An 18,868-nucleotide genomic window follows, 5' to 3' on the forward strand; every position below is an offset into this window, starting at 1 on the left:
CTGTAGTACAAGATGCAGGCCCACTGCCTCCGCTGGTCGTACACATGTTGAAGAGAGCCTTCGGCTGACAACCGAATATTATGTGTTAAAACATGTCGCCGAGAGCCTCCGGCGGACAACTGAATATTCTGTGATAGAACGTGATCCCAAATCCCCCGAAATTCCCTAATTTATGGTTTTATTTCGCTGATTCAGCGTTGACGACAGAGGGTAGGTAACTCCCCCTCAGTGTCCTCAATCCTCATAATCACCTCCTCATTGGCTCTCATGGGTGGTTGTGGGCGGACCCCCTTGCGTCTTATTGCTGTGTAAGCAGTCTCTTACGATTAAATCCAGTGAACGAGTGAGGTAAGCTATTGCTCTGCGATTACATAGACATGCTGCGCATTCACATTCTTAACCTAATTGCCAGTCCTGGTGTTTACAATTTACGGCAATAACTGCGAGACGCTTTTCGCAAGTCTCTAGCTTTTGGGTAATACCATACCCTCTTCAATCTCAAATTTGGGCCATAACAATATATATTTGTGACCGACCGCCTCGTGTTCTAGTTGTCAGAGTTCCTGGCTACAGATCCAGAGTTCCGGGTTCGATTCCCAGCGCTACCAGATTTTCTGAGAAGTAGTGGGTCTGGAAAGGGGTCCACTCAACCTCGTGAGGATGTGAGGAGCTATTTCAAGGAAATAACGGCCGTGGGGATTCGTTGCGCTGACCACGCGACACTCTCTATCTGCTGAAGTTGGTACCAACTTCGCTGACAAGAGGCGGTAGCTCGGTCGGTATAGTTTACTTGCGGATTACAGGCCACGGAGTTTGTTTGTTTTATATTTGTGACCTATTTATTGACTCTTCTTCACATATATAGCAAATAGTGGGATTTCTCGTTGAATTCTCAAAGGGTGTTACAGTAGCTAAAAACGTGTAATTATAATAAAACTGTCAGCATAATGATCATGTGAAGATGGAAGCAGGGGAAGTTAGTAGTACAGAAACTTATAAAGCAAAGCAGGGGGATCCCCGTTGAGTTCTCAATGGATATTAGGCTAGTTAAACGATAAGTTAACGACAAACAAGTAGTTCTGTGAAGAAGTAATCGCATTTTTTCACCACAATTATACTATTTGGTATGAGAAGTAGAAAGAAACTTCTATATGTATGAGCAGCGAAATAAAAAAGATGAAATCTGTGAGGCTGTAGTGTTGGTATTACTGATTGGACGGATCTATGAAGCATGCAAGTGAAATGGTCTCTGTTGGCATGATATACGTACAAAGTTTTATGACGATCGCTTCAAAGCGTTCAAGTGAGAGGTTTCAATGTTGGTATTACTGATGGGTTTGATTACTAAGTACGCCGTTGACATGACCTCAGGTGACATAATATACAGGGTGGCGCAAAAAGGTGGGAACTTTTGAACGTGATGTTGGCAGCAGTGTGAGGGGAGAAGAAATGTGGGGAGGGTACTAAGTTGTAGAGTAGCACTGGAGGTTTAGTAGCCATGGGGCAGTTGAACGTTCAAGAACGCGTAGTAGCCGTGCGGGCTTATTATCGACACGGCGACAATTTGGTTGAGGCCTTACGGGAGTTTAGGCGGCATTTCAACCTTGCCCCTCGTCCCCACGCTCCATCTATACATGCAATTCGAACGTGGGTTCAAAATTTCGAAGAGACTGGTTCAGTGGGAAAGAGAAAGTCTTCTGGTCGTCCAGAAAGTGCTTGGACTCTGGAAAATGTCGAAGCCGTGCAAGCCTCCATCTTGAGAAGTCCACATCGCTCAGTACGGAAAGTCGCAGCGGCAGTGACTGTAAGTCGTCGGTCTGTCCAGAGAATACTCCGTGAACTCAAGTTTCATCCCTGTAAACTGCAACTGGTGCAAGAACTGAAACCTAATGACCATTTGTTGTGCTGACAGTTTTGTGAAGCAATAATGAACAAAACTGACGAGAATCCTGATTTCATTGAAAATCTGTGGATGTCAGACAAAGCTCATTTTCATTTAAACGGGTATGTGAACAAGCAGAACTGTCGGTACTGGGCACAAGAAAATCCTGCTGTTCTTCATCAACGACCTCTACACAGCCCCAAGGTCACTGTGTGGTGTGCAGTTTCGGCTCGAAGGGTGATAGGACCATATTTTTTTGAAGACATCGCAAGAAACACTGTGACAGTAACTTCTGAGCGTTATGTAACCATGCTTGAGACGTTTCTTGCTGCAAGAATTCACAGTGTACCGAACATTGATATCGAAAACACTTGGTTTCAACAGGATGGGGCGACCGCACAAGTGTCAATGGCAGCGGTCAGGCGTCTGTTTCCCAGACTTATCAGTGTGTGATTTTTATTTATGGGGTTATTTGAAGAGCGTGGTCTACGATACACACCCCACAACCCTAGCCGAACTTAGAAGAAGAATGACAGAAGAGATCACAGCAATACAACCCAACACTTTGCTCCGAGCCATGCGCAGTTTTCAGGATCGACTTGCAGAGTGTATTTGGCAAGATGGACATCATTTTCGCGATGTTATTTTCTGACTGTGAGTTATTTTTAAATTTCCAATGTAGAAGTGCACATTGAGTACCTTGATTAAATATAAAAAAAAAAATTGTATTTTTTTTCTCTATTTTCAAAAGTTCCCATATTTTTGCGCCACCTTGTACATACCAAGTTTCATATTGATTAGTTCAGACGTTCAAATTTGTTGGAGGGGATATACATGGAGACAAAAACACAGACAGCGAGGTGATCACACAAGCCTACTCTTATATTTTAGGAATAAGGAAAGTAGAGTAAAAATCAATAAGAAATCTGTCAGCATATTTTCAACCTGATGATGATAGAACCAAATCGGAAAACAATCAATATATGTTTATATTAGTTGAGATTTGGGGTTCTCACATTAAGATTAAGATTCTCATATTAAGATTACGGTCTTGTGGGGGTGTGACCCTGTGCAGCCTAATGAATAGTTATAAAAGTTCAGGGTAACCTTCTTCTTCCATCTTCAAGGTCGATAAATTGTCTTGTGAAGATGGAGGAAGTAAACTCCTCCGAAACCTTTGTACATATAGATAACATGGCTTCAGATTTCAGAATACCTCAATCTTAGTAATTAATTAATTAGCTAATGTGACATAAGCCGGCAGCAGTGGCCGCGCGGTCTAAGGCATGATCTGCTTTCGCTCGCTCGGACGATGGGATCGTAGGTTCGAATCCCACTCAGGGCATGGATGTTTGGTGCGTGTATACGTTTATTCTTCCTTTGTGTTGTCCTGTGTTTAGGAAGAGGCTTTGCGACAGGCTGATCACCCGTCCAAGAAGTCCTACCGTCTGTGAAAAATGATTGCTGAACTGAATAAGAGGCCAGGGCCCTGAATGGGTTGGAAGAGCCATTGAAAAGAAGTCACATAATAATTCCTTGGCCTGTAGTCCGTAAGCGAACTATACCAACCGAGCGACCGCCGCTTGTCAGCGAAGTTAGTGCCAAATTTTGCAGATAGAGTGTGTCGCGTGGTCAGCGCAACGAATCCCCACGGCCGCTAATCTCGGTTTTCTAGACCGGAGCCGCTATTTCCTTGAAATAGCTCCTCAATTACCGTCACGAATCTAAGCGAACCCCGTTCCAGACCCACTACTTCTTACAAAATCTGGTATCGCCAGTAATCGAACCCGAGACCTTTAGATCTTTAGCCAGGAACTCTGACCACTAGACCACAGAGGCCGTCAGTCACATATTTCTGTGGAATAAAAATGGCTGCCAAATATCAGTGCTCTGAACAGGATTCGACTTGCTCACACCAGTGTATGAGCACCAGTTTACATGGGAAGGAACGTGTAACTTATTTGCATATGCTTCACAGAATTAATTATTGATAGTGACCTTTAGTTAATGAAAGTGAACTTGCATTTCTGTCAAGCGTCAGTGAACATTTTCATGCTCATTACCTCCTGCCTCCGAATTCCCAGGCCTAACCTACGTTACTAGCAGAAACACTCATCAAGTGTAATGTGAACTATAAGGCAACTCATTGGGTTGCCGCAAGACATTAATAACAGGCATAACATGACTGCACTGTTTACATGTTCGAGCTCAAGACAGGTTGAAGCATCACGAACGGCGATAGCTCAGTGAGTACAGTGACTATGCTGTGTTCAATCTGCAGTGGCCGAAATGTTGTCTTCGGCATCGCATCCAGGCCGGCTCTGGGGCCCACCCAGCGCATTTCCCAAGGGGTACCCGGGTTAGCTCCCTGAGCGGGGAGTGTATGCGATGCTAAGAATCTGTGGAGCTGTATCTCCATTGTGATACATTTTCATGACATGGTGCGGAAGTGAGGACAGAGAATACTTTACTGTTTATGCGATGGGATCAAGAGGACACGGTAATTCGGCGTTAGCACTCAGCACACGTACCGTGATGTTGTAGTAAGATAGTTTATTGTTATTTACTTTACTTTTGTTATTTTCTTCATTCATTATTTCTTTTTTGTTCCTTTCTTTCCTTATATCTTCTTTTGTTTATCTTTTATATTGTTCTTCTTCCTTTCTTTATTTACATTTTTATTTGTTTCTTTAGTTTTGTCTTTTTTCTTTATGCCATTGTTTGTTCCCGACTTTTTTATACTTTCCTTCTTAGGTTCTCGTACTTCTTTGTATCTCTATTTATTGCTCTATTTCCTTATATCTTTCCCTAAGTCATGCCTGTTTCTTTCTCTCGTGATATATATCAAAAGTCTCTTCTTTATTTAAGCTTTTCTTTATTTACATCTATCTTTCATTATGTTACGCTCTGCTACTTTCTTTCCTATCTCTTTCCTTGGCCCTTTCCCTATGCCTCTTTTGGTATTTTTATATCTTCCTTTGTTACTCCATTTCTTAATGCCTCTCTTTAGTTCCTTGCTTCTATTGTGCCTTCTTTATGCATTTCTGCATTCTCTTTTGATTTCTTTCTTAAAATGTGTCTTTATTTCTGCTTCCCTTAATTCTTGCCCTTCTTTCTGCCTTTATTGTCTCTCTTCCACTGTTATTTTCCTTCTATATGTTGTAATGTGGTTTGTTTACGTTCGCGTGTGTGAGGATGGTGATTCACATGCAAACTCAGGATGTTAGGAGTTTGTCGCTAAGTCGGGAGACTTAGAAGGTAACGTGTTGTTTAGCTGCCACCACCTGGTGATACTGCACCAAGACAGGTGCGATGTTGATGCACGTTGAACAGGTAGGTTGCACTGGCCAGGTGCGATGTCGAACTCTGCCTGTTGATCTTGTAGCTGGTTGTGAACCGAAGCGTTGGGCGTGTGGATAAGCGAGATCTCCTTGAAGATTCGAATGTGTGAAATAAGATAGACGACACGAACTTGTGAGGTGAAACCAAACACTTTACTTGTTCAAGATATGAAATAAGTATAAAACAGGAATCAAATCCCTGACTTTACGAGAGCAGTGCGCTCTCAAACGCACAGTGCGCGCTGCACTAGATTAATGGTTTTTACATCTTTGAATAGTTACAAAGCCAGCCCTTATATAGTATTGTCTTCGGGCGTGGCAAAATCATGTGACTTCATAGCGTCCATCTCCTTATAGGGAGAGTATGGCCCCTGGATATTGGAGCTAATTCTCAGAACTATAACGTCATCCTCAGTGCCGTGTGCAGCTAAGATGACTTCATTTTCAAGTTGCGAAATGTCTGTTTATATTAGGCTTATTATGCATCTCTTTATGCTATCGTTGCAGAGTACCTTACAATCTTTTATGCTCAATTAATGCAATAAAATATCATTAAATCTTATAAAATACAATATGTGGTGACGTTACTTAATATACCAGCGTTACCACATTACAGTAGCNATGTTACTCGTATTTTTGGTTCTCTGTTTCTTCACGTCTTCTTTCTGTCTCTCTTTAGGGTTTGCTTTATTCCTTTCTTTCTATTTGCTTTCTTTTCTCATATTTCTTTCCTTATGTTTTTATTTCTATTTTCTTTCTTTAGTTCTTTCTTTCTCTCTCTGTCCGTTATTTCTGTCCCTCCCGTTGAGAGCACTTGGTGACAGCTTTCTGGCAGACGTTCGCACTGTCCCACAAACGTGTGTTTACGTGCGTAATTCTTTTCATACGCCCACCTACATGTATGGTTAAGTTAGGAGGGAGTGTTCACTTGTTTGCTGTTACGTATTTAGAAAATATAAGCACTACCCACTGACACCGCCTCTGTGGTTTACTGGTCACAGTTCCTGGCTGCAGATCCAGAGATCCGGGGTTCGATTCCCGGCGCTAACAGATTTTCTGAGAAGCAGTGGATCTGGAACGGGGTCCACTCCGCCTTGTGATGATAATTGAGGAGCTATTTCAAGGAAATAGCGACTCCGGTCTAGAAAACCGAATTTAACGGCCGTGGGGATTCGTTGCGCTGACCACGTAACACCCTCTATCAGCTAAAGTTGGCACTAACTTCGCCGAGAAGCAGCGGTCGCTCGGTCGGTATAGTTCTCTTGCGGACTCAAGCCACGGAGTTATCTTTCGTGTTTTGTAAGTACTACCCATAGAACCTTAGTAGTTTTACAATATTGCGTGAGAACATGTGTCACATTTAGGTGAAGGGGAAAGGTATGGTCAGTGGAAAGGTGCGGAGGCCAAGAAGAGTGGAGCTATAGCTTCATTTCCCCATACATATCTATGGCATGTTGCTTAACAAGGACAGCTTTACCAGGAGCCAGGGTAGCTCAGTCACTATAGAGACGGGCTATAGGATGGATGCAGGGGTTCGATTCTTGGCAAAGGCAAAATTTTTTCTCTTCTCCACAACGTCCATACCGGCGCTGTGGCACACGTAGCCCCCTATAGGGTGGGTTTCGGGGGCTCTTTCTTTGGGGGTAAAGTGACCGGGGCGTGATGTTGACCACTGACCTGCATCAAGAGCCTAAATGAAGAATGGCGTTCTACCTGCACTCCCCCCATACATCTTAATGGCGTAGTGCTTAATTAATTAAGCTAAGGGACAACTTTGCCTTTTCCATTTAGTGAAATCAGTACCATCAGAACAGTGCGATGGCTTAGGCTAGGCAATTTAACCATACTTCCCCGCCGGCGTCTGACGGTGCTTATGCTGGCTGCAGTCGTCCTTTGCGAATTCATCGGGGTTTTGTGGGGAGTGATGTTGGGTTGCACTTGTTGAATGAGCCAACAATAATTACTGTAATTGCTATGGTAGGCCCTGAGGGTCATTCAGAGGGTTTATTGGTCGCCAGTGTGATTCCCGGATTATGAAATTCCTTTAAGATCTGAAATGGTCCCACTTTCGCAGATAAGGTGAGCAACTGGCTCTGTCCCAGGCGTGTTAGAGTGCTATAGCTCAGATGACCAGGTGGGACCCATTCACTCACTCAGAAGGCAATAATCATCAGTACTTATGTGGTTGCAAAATCCACGATAGCTCAGTCGGTATAGCGACTGGCTGGACGACCGAGGGGTCGGAGTTCCAAGTACCGGGTGGGGGGACGGTCAAGAATTTTCACTTCTCCACGTCGTCCAGACCGGCTCTGGGGCCCACCCAATCTCCTATCGAATAGGTACCTGAGACTCTTTCCCCGGGAGTAAAGTAGCCGGGACGTGAAGCTGGTCACTCACCTCCAACTAGTGCCGAGGTCAAGAAAATGTGGATCTATACATCCACTCCCACATACGCCTTCATGACGTAGTGCTGAATTAATTAAGCATAGGGACAATTTTACCTTTTACTTATGTGGTTGCACCAACACAATAATTTGCTTCTGTTCGACGCTGGGAAGACATGTTCTAAATATTTTTTTAACGTTTCTGAAATATTCCTTATACTGGAGTGGCCAAACAACGACTTCTCTTAAATTAATTATTGGATTTATTGTTCCAGAAGTTGAAATGGTTACGAAGTTGATTTAGAATTTGTGGATCGGATGGCACTAGGGCGCTTCTGAACTCCATCATTGAAGCTCAGATTGTCCGAGCCAAGCGCCTATGCAGAAGGGCATCTCTCCTCACTTTTGCAACTCGAACTAAGGACGTCCCTCACTGATCAGCTATGAGATCACAAGAATCTTGTGTTCGCAAATCACAGATAAACTCAAGACTGTATTCATCTTGGGAGAACTTAACTTCCGGCCATTTCCTCCGCTAATTAGATCTAGAAACAGCGCCGGATTTGCAAAATCCCCTGTAAAACTCATTACTTTAGCTACTGATAAAGGTCTAGAATCTCGAGGAGAAGACAGGCCCTGTATCCTGATCTCGTATTTCCAAAGTTCTGCTGAATTTCTCAGCCTTAGTTTTTTTTTTTTAGTTTCTTGGGTTGGGGTGAGACTGAGTCCACTTGGTACGTCGGCCATTAATTGGCCTTTTGTACCGGCCCTTGATGATAGATAATCAATGAGAAGAAGTCAGTGGAATGAGGATTGGCAGGGGAAACCGAAGTACTTGGAGAAAACCTGCCCGAGTGCCACTTCGTCCACCACAAATCTAATATGTCTTAACCTGGTATCGAAACCGGGCCGCCTCGGTGGGAAGCCGGCGACTAACCGCCTGAGCTATGTCGGTCTTACAGTTAAATGCAAAAATTGACTTGAAGACTCGCCTAAACTAAAGAATCCGATAAGTTCACTCGAACTAATTTCGTGACTGACGCGCTAATTTAATTATTTCTAAAAGCAGATAATTAATTTAATCAGCGTAAACATAATTAAAGACGTCAAACGTATACATCCAAATTTGGACGGTTACAGCAGCACACAGTCTAACGCAAAGGTATCCAAACTACGGCCCGCGGGCCACATGCGGCCCGCGATGTGATTTTTATCCGGCCCGCGAAAGAATTGTGCAGAAATGCGCCAATTTATCTAATTTTCCAGTGAGTACTGGTAAATGTGATTCCGAGCTTATTGACCTGACACATTATACTGCAGTTTGATGGCTTAGCTGTGGAAAGGTTCTTTCGCGCTTCTTTCAGCTCAGGAATGAAATTGATATATTTCTTACCGAGAAAAACCATCACGAACCACTTTTATCAGATACCGAGTGGCTTTGGAAATTAGCATTTTTTGCTGATCTGGTGAACCATATGAACCATTTGAATTTAAAGTTGCAGGGTGAAAATAACTTAGTCTGTGATTTATTTGCACTTATCAAGGCATTCAGAGCAAAGTTGATACTTCTGGAAAGCCAAGTGAAAAATTGTAACTTTGTTCATATGCTATACTGTGCAGAGTTGCATAAAACGGGGGAAGCAGGACTTCCTTCCTCGTTTGCAAATTTAGTCATTTTAGATTTGAAAGAACAATTTCGGAAGCGATTTGCTGATTTGGATTCCAGTGCTCAGGAAATTAGATTGTTTCAAAATCCGTTTGACTGTGATGCTGCAGATGTCCCAAGTCAAATTCAAATGGAAATTATTGAACTTCAGGAAAATTATCATATTAAAGACAACTACAAGGAAGGAAATTTGATCGAATTTCATAAATTTCTGAACTCTGAGCAATTTCCAAATTTAAAGAAAATTTATCTCCATTTTTGGGACGACATATCTGTGTGAACAAACCTTTCCCCAGATGAAGTACATAAAGTCGAAATACAGGGCAAATTTATCCGATAAACATTTAAAGTCGCTACCCGTGTTTAGCGTTTCAAAATTTGAACCTCAATTTAATCAAATTTTAAGAATTCAAAAAGAGTTCCATCATTCACATTAATTGTTTTATTATAATTTGTGATGAAAATATGAGCATTTGCTGCTACTGTCTGTTGTCATTAATATACGATAATTTATTCTCACGTACTTTGTATTTAGTTTATGAAATTCTGTGCTTTCAATAAAACTCATATACCTAGAGTTATTAATTTCTCATTTTATCCGGCCCGTTGAAAGTGCTGAATTACCTAATGTGGCCCGCGGTTCGAAAAGTTTGGAGACCCCTGGTCTAAGGCATAGTTCATCCAAGTTTTGTTTCATGAAAGGAGGAAAGAGAGAGAAACAGGGAGACAGAAAGTAGGAGGAAGTGGGGAGGGAGTGAGAGACACTACATATGGGGGGTGGAGAGCAAGAAAGTATATCTCCGGTTTTGAAGGTTCCTAGGCAGTGCCAGCTCGTCCTTCTGGTAGAGGTAATGCATATGATCGGAATTAATATTTCTATATGACTGCATTATAGTGAAATTTGATCTAACATTGTCAGGGCTGCATGTGAAGCATGCAGTGCAACGTGGAATTGGGTACCAACTCAGCATTTTCTCTAGTATCGAGGAAAACCACGGAAAACCTTGATGGAGGTGATAAAGAAGGAAAGGCGGCTTCCTGCTACTTCGGTCCTCTCTCCACCCCCCGTAAAACCAAAGTGAAAGTGACAGCAGCACCCTTAGCCTTGGTAGTCCCTCCTCGTTCGGCATTACCCACTGGCAATATCCTTTCCTTCCTCTTCCTTCGCTTGCGGACTACAGGCCACGGAGTTTGATGTTTATCTTAAAACACACCATAGCTGCTGTTTTAAAGGTCCTACCCATTTATCATCCACAATCATCCTCAGTTTTGACTCTGTGAAACGTATGTAGTTGATAAAACGTGGTTAATGAACAAATAATTAATTTTATTTAATGTACGAGTAATATCCTCGAATCTACGAGTAAATGTCCTACGTGACTTTGACCTTGAGATTTTTTGATACAAACTTTGCGAGCATTTCTCCGTTCCAGTAACTACTCATAACTGCATGTTGCAGAGCTGTTCTATAAAAGCTGATATTTGCTGAGCGGGTCAAGAAATGATCAGCATCTGATTGGATTAAGCCGAAAGACATCTGAGTCCGCGTTGTGATGTTGAAGCACACCATTCTTCAATGTGGTCAGATAGATCAGCATCCCGCTTGATGTACAATCAATACCGTAGCACACAAGAATAACATTTTACGGGTCATTGCACAACAATTGCTAAAGGGCAGTTAACCAAATATTCGTGCTGGGTTCTGTTTGACAGTGTTTCCACAGAATAAATTTAATCCACTATTTTTTGTTTCAGTAACAAAATATTTCCGTTATTAATTACGTTCTGTCGAAGCCTGAAAGGAAGAGACTGCTAGGGAAACATAACCTTGGATATTATTAAAATGGATTAGGACTCTTTGAAGCAGAAAATACATCTAAATCCTTCTGTATATATAACGGTAAAATGAAAATTCTGAAATGACGCAATGTCGGATTACCATTGCAACGAAATCGCCAGAGTTAAGGAGTTGTGCGAACGATAGTTATATTGTAGATCACGAATGGGCGAACAGTCTTTCGTTTTTCAGTATATCGTGTCTATTGTGTGACTACTGATAATATTTTATGTGGATAAGTTCAGCGCATAATACTGCATCAAAAAGACGGTATATGATTGCTATTGTGCGTTACTTGCTTGAGATGATTTCAAATGTGGTCTTCTACGTATCATTCCGTAGAACTGGGAAGAAATACGAAATGAATTAGGAAGTATTGTAACGTGTTTCGTTACTGAATACGCCGTAGAGATCGTTAATTGGTTTATTTAACAACCTACAAATCACGGCTACAATTAATTATAACAATATTTCGGGGTTTCACAATTTATAACCATATTCGCAAATCAAATCACGCTATTGTCAGTAGACTACACCTTTAGAGTACAGGAGCTGTACAAGTGTCACTGTGTTACACACTCCCAACCAATTCTCAGTTATCTGTCACTGATTATCACACACTTTCACTCGTAACTCGGCGCTGGCTAGATTCCAACTCTACTCGCAGGCTGCTGCCTTGAGAACTGTTGATAACATACTGGCTCTCGCTTGTTGCTCAGCCGGCTTTTATTCCGTTCGCTGTTACCTGTTGCCCGCGTCAACAGCGTCGTTACGTCCCACGTAACAGTGTCTGCGTATAGCCTAGCAACGCTGTTACCTCACGCCGTCTTACGTCACCGCTGTTGACTCGCGTTGCATAGCTACCAGGACGCTGGGGCTCGGCTAACTTCGGCACCGCTCGGCTCACTTCGGCTCCGCTCGGCGCGTCAGTTCCGGGGGGGTGGTCCAGCTAGCGCGACACGTCACACTGCTCCCTCCTTAAGGCTGTTCGTCCCGAATAGCCTAACGGTGCATCCCCGTTCCTTTGCTTCGGAGGCTGTTCTTGCAGCATCTGTTCTCCGGCCGTTACAATAGTAAGAGCACGAAGTCTTATATAGCATGTTACAATTATTCCTGTTCAATTATGACCTGGTTAAAATTTAGTTCCTATCTCAAAGAAAACACATTATATTTGCATTACTATGGCAAGTAGGTAAAAAAAAGCTAAAGCTATCACTGTAACAGACCGTGAAGGCTCACGGATGGAGGTCAGGTTGTCAGCCTTACGCGCCGGCCGCTCTTTACCCCCCAGTAAGATTCCTGGTACTCATTCCTGCCAGAGGCTGAGTGGAACCCAGGGCCATAGTGCGGCTGGAAGGATTAGGTAAATTGAAATATCCACCTCATCGGGACTCGAACCCGCGACCTTCCGGGTTGTAGCATAGTGCCTCAACCAACCACGCTACCGCGTGCTCCCATGGCCAGTAGGAATAAATTAGAATCTATAAACGCACTCTGCAGGCAAAATATAGAGTTCATTATGTTAAAAGTGTTGGTATATATAGTAACCAATCTTGTTCAAAGAGTTAAAGAAACGTGGTGTAAAGGTGTGGGCTGGACTCCTCTGGCGCAAAATGGGGTTCAGTGGGGGATTCTTGTGAACACAGTAATGAGATTTCTGTCCCCATTCAAGGAAGGAAATTTCTTGACAAACCGAGTGACTAAATTTCTGAAGAATAAATCTGCTCCATTTTATTTTCAAGTTGTCAAATATTCTACCTGGTACAGTAGTTGGGTCACAGTGCCAAGGAACGCAGCTCTCTCTATACAATTATGAAGTAAAGTTGTCCATTTGCGTAACTAATTAAGCACTACGGCATGAAGGCGTATGGGGGTCTCGATGTACAGATCCATATTTTCTTGATGTCGGAACTAGCTGGAGGTGAGTGGTCATCTTCACGCCATGGTCGCTTTAACCCCGGGGAAAGACCCTCCCATACCCATTGGATAGGAGATTGGGTGGGCCCCAGAACCGGTCTTAACGACACGGAGAATAGAAAATTCTTACGCCTACCGGGACTTGAACGCCGACCCCTTGGTCGTTCAGCCCCCAGCCTTTCTCTATACCGACTACGCTATCCCGGCTTCTATAAGTGGATACGTAATATAAAGCTATTTCTATTGTTAATTAAGCAACACGCTATGAAGGCGTGTCGAGAATTTTAGGTACATCTTAGCGCATTCGCAACCTTTGGCACCAGTTGAAGGCGAGTGATCAGCTTCTCGACACAGCCTCTTTCACCCCCTGGAGAAATAAGCATAGGTGTCCAGTGGGTAGGACGCTGGGTAAGAGAGGCGGTTTGCACAACATGGTTGACTGCTGGCAACAAATCGACTTCTCGGCGTACGAGCCTATAGCCTAGCCACTACACTCCCGGCCCGGCTGTCTGATAGTGGAAGGGTGTAAGTGCTCAATAACGGAAGTTGTAGAATGCGGCCACCAGATCGCAGTCAAATTAGTTACGCCTCGAAGGGAATTCAATGCGGTTACAGCCGGTCCCAAAGCGAGGCCACACAACACAGGACACCAGATCAACTTATCCAGCGTCCGAAAGTGCAGTAGCGAAGGTGAAGGGATTGCTCTCACAGCCTCAGAGCATCATATCTTGACGGAATCTTACTGACAGCCTTTTTATCGTCGTCACGGGCACTGTGTGGTCTCGTCATGAGAAATAGGGACCTGCCTTCACTGTAAGTGCAGTACACTTTGCACTTATCCACGAGGTCCTCTCTTCTCAGAGAGAAGGAACATGTTTCTGGCTGTATGCAACTGGGGCTCGATACCAAGACGCCACGGGTTGGCTGAGGGAACTGGCATTAATGTATCCATTGACAGTGGATATGGTATATACCGGTGGTTTCCAAAATAGTGGAAGGGCAGCTTATTGGTTAGGGAGCGTCGCAGAACATTCGGAGAAAATTGAATTAAGTTTAACTCTTAGAATGTCAGAGATGAAGTGTTAATTTCCGTATATTTGTAATATTTTGATAGCACTGGACCGCTTAACTGATGTTAAATTAAAATGTAAAGCGGCCGGGACGCGAAGCTGACCACTTACCTCCATCTAGTGCTGTGGTCAAGAATGGTGGAGCTATAACTCTACTCACCGACAAGTCTTCATAGCGTGGAGATTAATTAATTAAGCACACCCATAACTTTACATTTTATATCTACAGGGTGTACCATTTAAAACGCAATTTTAGGAACATTCACGTCTCCCACCTCGTGACACTCGAGGCTATTTCATATTAGCTGCTTAGCTTCAGCTGTTTCCAGTTGCGCAGAAGGCCTGCGCGTCGGAGCATGTTTTATTCATGTGTTCATTCCCGACCGTTACTTCACATCAGGATCATTTGCTGCTGTTAGTGAAATATTTAGCAGTGAGTAGCTTGACACGGAAGCATCGATTAAGACAACAAAGCTGACATGAGCTGTACGCTTGCCTGCGATTTCGTATTTTGGGTTGGGACTTAAATGGTACACTCTGTGTTACGCCCACAAAGATGACACTGATGAGGACTGAGGTGTTAATGATTATGGTGAACTGTAATATTCTGATGAACCAGAACCTGTTGTCTGTTCTAACGATATACTTATCATAAAAGGTAAAAAAGACAAAGTTGTCCCTGTGCTTAACTAATTATGGAGGAGTGGATGTATAGGTCCACATTTTCTTGACGTCGTCACTAGATGTAGGTGAGTGATCACCTTCATGCCTCGGCCTCTTTACGACCGGTACCCATTGGATAGGATGCTGAGCGGCCCTAAGTGAGCTGTCTGGACGACGTGGAGAAATTTCTTGACCTTACCGGGACTATATCTCCGAACCCTCGGTTGTCCAGTCCGTAGCCAGTCGCTTTATCGACTGAGCTATCCCGGCTTCTTGCCATATTATTATAACTGAGAAGTTGACTTAAGAGTCAGTTAATATTGAAATGTTGAAAGGTCCGTACATCGTCTATTAAAAATAAAACCAAAGTCGAGTTGTACTATTCTACTAAGTTGTATTAATATTAAGAAATACAGAACTGAATGCAATTGATTAACTTGAGAAGAAAGAAATAGGAAACAACCTTAACTGAGTTTCTTAAAAAATGTTTGTTTCTTTGTAAACTGCCTCACGGCTACAGAAGGCAATGAGAGTCTGCGAAAGCGTGGCGTATCCTTGTACGAAGTGGAGATGGTGGGGGAGGGCGCATTTGCAATTAACTTACGCTAAAATGTTCTTCGCCGGTCACGGTAGCCGAGCGGTCAAAGGCATGTACTGCCTTCGCTCGCTTAGAAACCGGGATCGTGGGTTCGAATCCCACTCAGGGCATGGATGTTTGTGTGCGTTTTTCTGTGTTTGTCTACAGGTAGAGGCCTTGCGACGAGCTGATCACTCGCTCAAGGAGTCCTACCGAATGTGTAAGATCTAGAGAAAGCGAAGTGAACGGGGTTCATGGAGGTAGGCATAGGCCCACTGGGACTGTAGTGCCAAGGAAAAAAAAATGTTCTTCTGTGTGTGTTGCTTTACAATCACATCTGTATCTAGGCTAGGCATATACACCGTCGTACTAAAGAATGATACCGTATTTACGCATGTATAGGCCGCGTGCGTGTATAGGCCGCAGCACAATTTTCAGACAGAAATTATAGAAAAAATAATTTTCTTGGAATATTATTTCAGGAGTAGAACAGCCTGTATTACTAATTATGAATATATATTTTTTTTAAATGAAGTGTGATTTCGAATATTTCGAATATAAGCCGCACCCCAGTTTTCCTCTTGAATTTTTGGCAAAAAATGTGCGGCCTATACATGCGTAAATACGGTAAATTCGAAAGGATTGAGAAGGATACGGTTGTGGACCTATTGAGGAACTCTCCTAGAACTTGCCGGGTGGGACTGAGAAAATCCACGAAATCTTTGAGTAAGAGCATCGGGTGTGTCGGCCGAGATCAGAAAGCACTGCCAACTAAACATGAGTCCAGAATATTGCCCCTAGACCAATGTTTCCAGATATTTCAGCAAATGCGGGGCACTATATAGGCGGTCTGCGCACGCGCGGAACACTCGGCTATCAATACACGTTATCGCCCAAAACTACATCTGAAATCCGTACGTATTGTCACGTGTCACAGTGACGTAGCGTAGTTGGTTGAGGGGCTATGCTACAAGCCGGAAGGTCGAGAGTTCAAGTCCCGATGAGGTCATTTTATTTTTTTCGGTTGACCTAATCCTTCCAGCCGCACTATGGCCTTGAGGTTGACTCAGCCTCTAACAGAAATAAGTACCAGGAATTAATTAAATAACTTTCCTGGGGAGTAAAGCGTGGCCGGCGCGTAAGGCTTACAACCTTACCGCCATCTTTGAGCCGATTGTCTTGATAATGTGGGACCTTCAACGTTTCACAACCCTATGGGCCTTCACGGCCTGGTAGAGGGATAACTTTACTTTTATTTTACTTTATAGGGCATTTTCAAGAAAACTGCGGAGAACATCTGCAAAGAATGGAAAAGTATCGAATTCAGACAACAGGAAGGAAATATGAACCAATGGGGAGTAGAGACCCGGAGAGAGTAGTTGAATAGTGAGCTGGAAGACGCCATAGGGCCTACGCCACGAAGGTGATAAAGATTTTTCTTTTATAGGCTATGAAATATTATTAAGAACTTCGATTAGATACCCAATTATATTTTACGCTGACTTGTTTAAATCTAAGATATATTATTACATAATTTTGAAACTTCAAGAATATTGCCTTATTTCGTTCTGTTTGATTTCAGAGGCGCAACGGTCTGCTGTTGATGAATGCAATACATTTCGGAGCGGTGATTGGGGTTAGTTTTTTCATAAGGGACCTGGTATAGTAGACGTCTCCCAGACCATCACCTGAGGACGGAAACAGATCCAGTTTCCGAAACGTTGTGATCTTTAGAATATCGGACGTCAGACAATGTTTGTACAACTCCCGTTTTACACTAATTAACAAAGTTTTCATTCATTCATCAATGGTTCTACAGCCTTTTACTGGGCCCTGGCCTCTCCTTCAGTTTCGTAATTTTTTATACAGTCGGTAGGACTCCTTGGACGAGTGATCAGCCCGTCGCAAGGCCGTTACCTACACAGGACAACACACACACAAACTAGATGCATACACAGACATCCATGCCTTGATTTGAATTCGAACCCACGATTCCAGTGTTCCTGCCTTGGACCGCGCGGCCACTATGATCGGCACAACAACGTCCTAGCAACTCAAAAGTAAAACTACCTTATTAAATTAATTATGATATGCTGATTACAAATCCAGTCTCAAAATACTTCGTCACGTCACATTTTTATGCATTGAATTTCGAGTCAAAACAGCTTATTACTTCAATTTTATATATTTTTAGTTTTCTCAACTAATTTTTAACCATAGTGAAGCAGAATGGCATTTTATTAGTAATGTAAATTATTTTCGTTTAATTAAAATCTATATAACAAAATCCATGACCGCCTCTGTGGTCTAGTGGTCAGAGCTCCTGGCTACAGACCCAGAGGTCCCACATTCAATTCCCGGCGCTAACGATTTTTTGAGAAGTAGTGGGTCTGGAACGGGGTCCACTTAGCCTTGTGAGGATAACTGAGGAGCTATTTCATGTAAATATAGGTTCCGGTCTAGAAAACCAAGATTAACGGCCCTGGTGATCAGTTGCGCTGACCACGTGACAATTTCTATCCGCTAAAGTTGGCACTAACTTCGCCGACCAGCGGCGGTCGCTCGGTCGATAGAGTTCGCTTGCGGATTACAGGCCACAGAGTTTTTATTTTGTTATAACAAGTTGCATATTAAGCCACGTGTAGAGTCACGCGTCCCACACACAGAGAGGCAGATGGTGACAAAGGAACTATGAGTGTCACAAATTCTTGACGTTAATTTTTCTTAATTAATGTATAAAATTTATCAATTTATTTCACGCATGCTTTTTCGTGAGTTATTCTGTGGCGCTGGCAGTATCAAGATTATATAGCGTAGGCTGACACAATGATTGATGAATCATAAATTTTTTAGAAAGTAAAACGAAGCATACATGCCGGCTTGAGGCACTGTTCCGGAATTTGTTTCGAGATGCTGAGGAAAATCATGAAAATCTTCAGTCAGGATAGCCGGTGTACCGATTGGAATAGAACACCCCACGAAAACAAACGAGTGTAGAGCCTTGCCGCTAGATGTCACTCTTATCGATGAATACGCTACTTTGTCGTGGTCTCCGTGGTTCCGAGAAATAAAAATGATCCACCGTGCCTGCGTGTCGACAAACCGTTTGAGAAAAAAGTTTTCTGCAAGGCGTCTGTTACAAAGTTCCTATATTTATATAAAACAGATACGTAAGAAAAGTGAAGGAAGTGATTGTACTGATCATTAACAGTAACTCTCAGATTTAAGTTAAGATCTACATTAAGAATCGCGGGGTTACCGCTATTATAGAATAAGATATTTATAAGAATGTGCTACAGAAGGCCGGAGGGGCCTCGCCTAGGCCGTTTTTGTATTTACAACATTTTTCTACAATCAAAACTTCGAAAGATTTGAGGCTTTCACGGCGGTGACTATGAAAAAAAAACAGTCTTCTGGGATTTGGCACCGTGTATGTGTGGTGTTAACCGACGTTTCGGAGGAACGTATTGACTCCATCTTCATGGTAGAAGGAAAAATATAAGAAATCCGCAAGCGAAGAGCTCGTGAGAA

At 43.0% G+C, this 18,868-nt stretch overlaps 1 protein-coding gene and 1 long non-coding RNA gene across 8 annotated transcripts in view; one reads left to right on the top strand and one right to left on the bottom strand.

Moving 5' to 3' along the window:
- Window positions 1-17,152, top strand: part of LOC111872688 — a 21,727-nt gene extending 4,575 nt beyond the window's left edge. Inside the window, exons 1-3 of one of the 2 annotated variants that reach the window (XR_002844282.2) lie at window positions 6,483-6,522; window positions 16,606-16,760; window positions 16,920-17,152. This is a non-coding gene — a long non-coding RNA (uncharacterized LOC111872688). Of the gene's footprint in view, window positions 1-6,482; window positions 6,523-16,605; window positions 16,761-16,919 lie in introns of those variants that run through there. The other variant, XR_002844281.2, reaches the window with a different exon arrangement.
- The window catches only part of LOC111872686 (glutamate receptor ionotropic, NMDA 2B), a 309,458-nt gene that overhangs the window by 194,460 nt on the left and 96,130 nt on the right, over window positions 1-18,868 (bottom strand). The window lies entirely within an intron of this gene.

Source organism: Cryptotermes secundus, unplaced genomic scaffold, assembly GCF_002891405.2.
Source record: "Cryptotermes secundus unplaced genomic scaffold, Csec_1.0 scaffold143, whole genome shotgun sequence".
Classification (NCBI taxonomy): Eukaryota; Metazoa; Arthropoda; class Insecta; order Blattodea; family Kalotermitidae; genus Cryptotermes; species Cryptotermes secundus.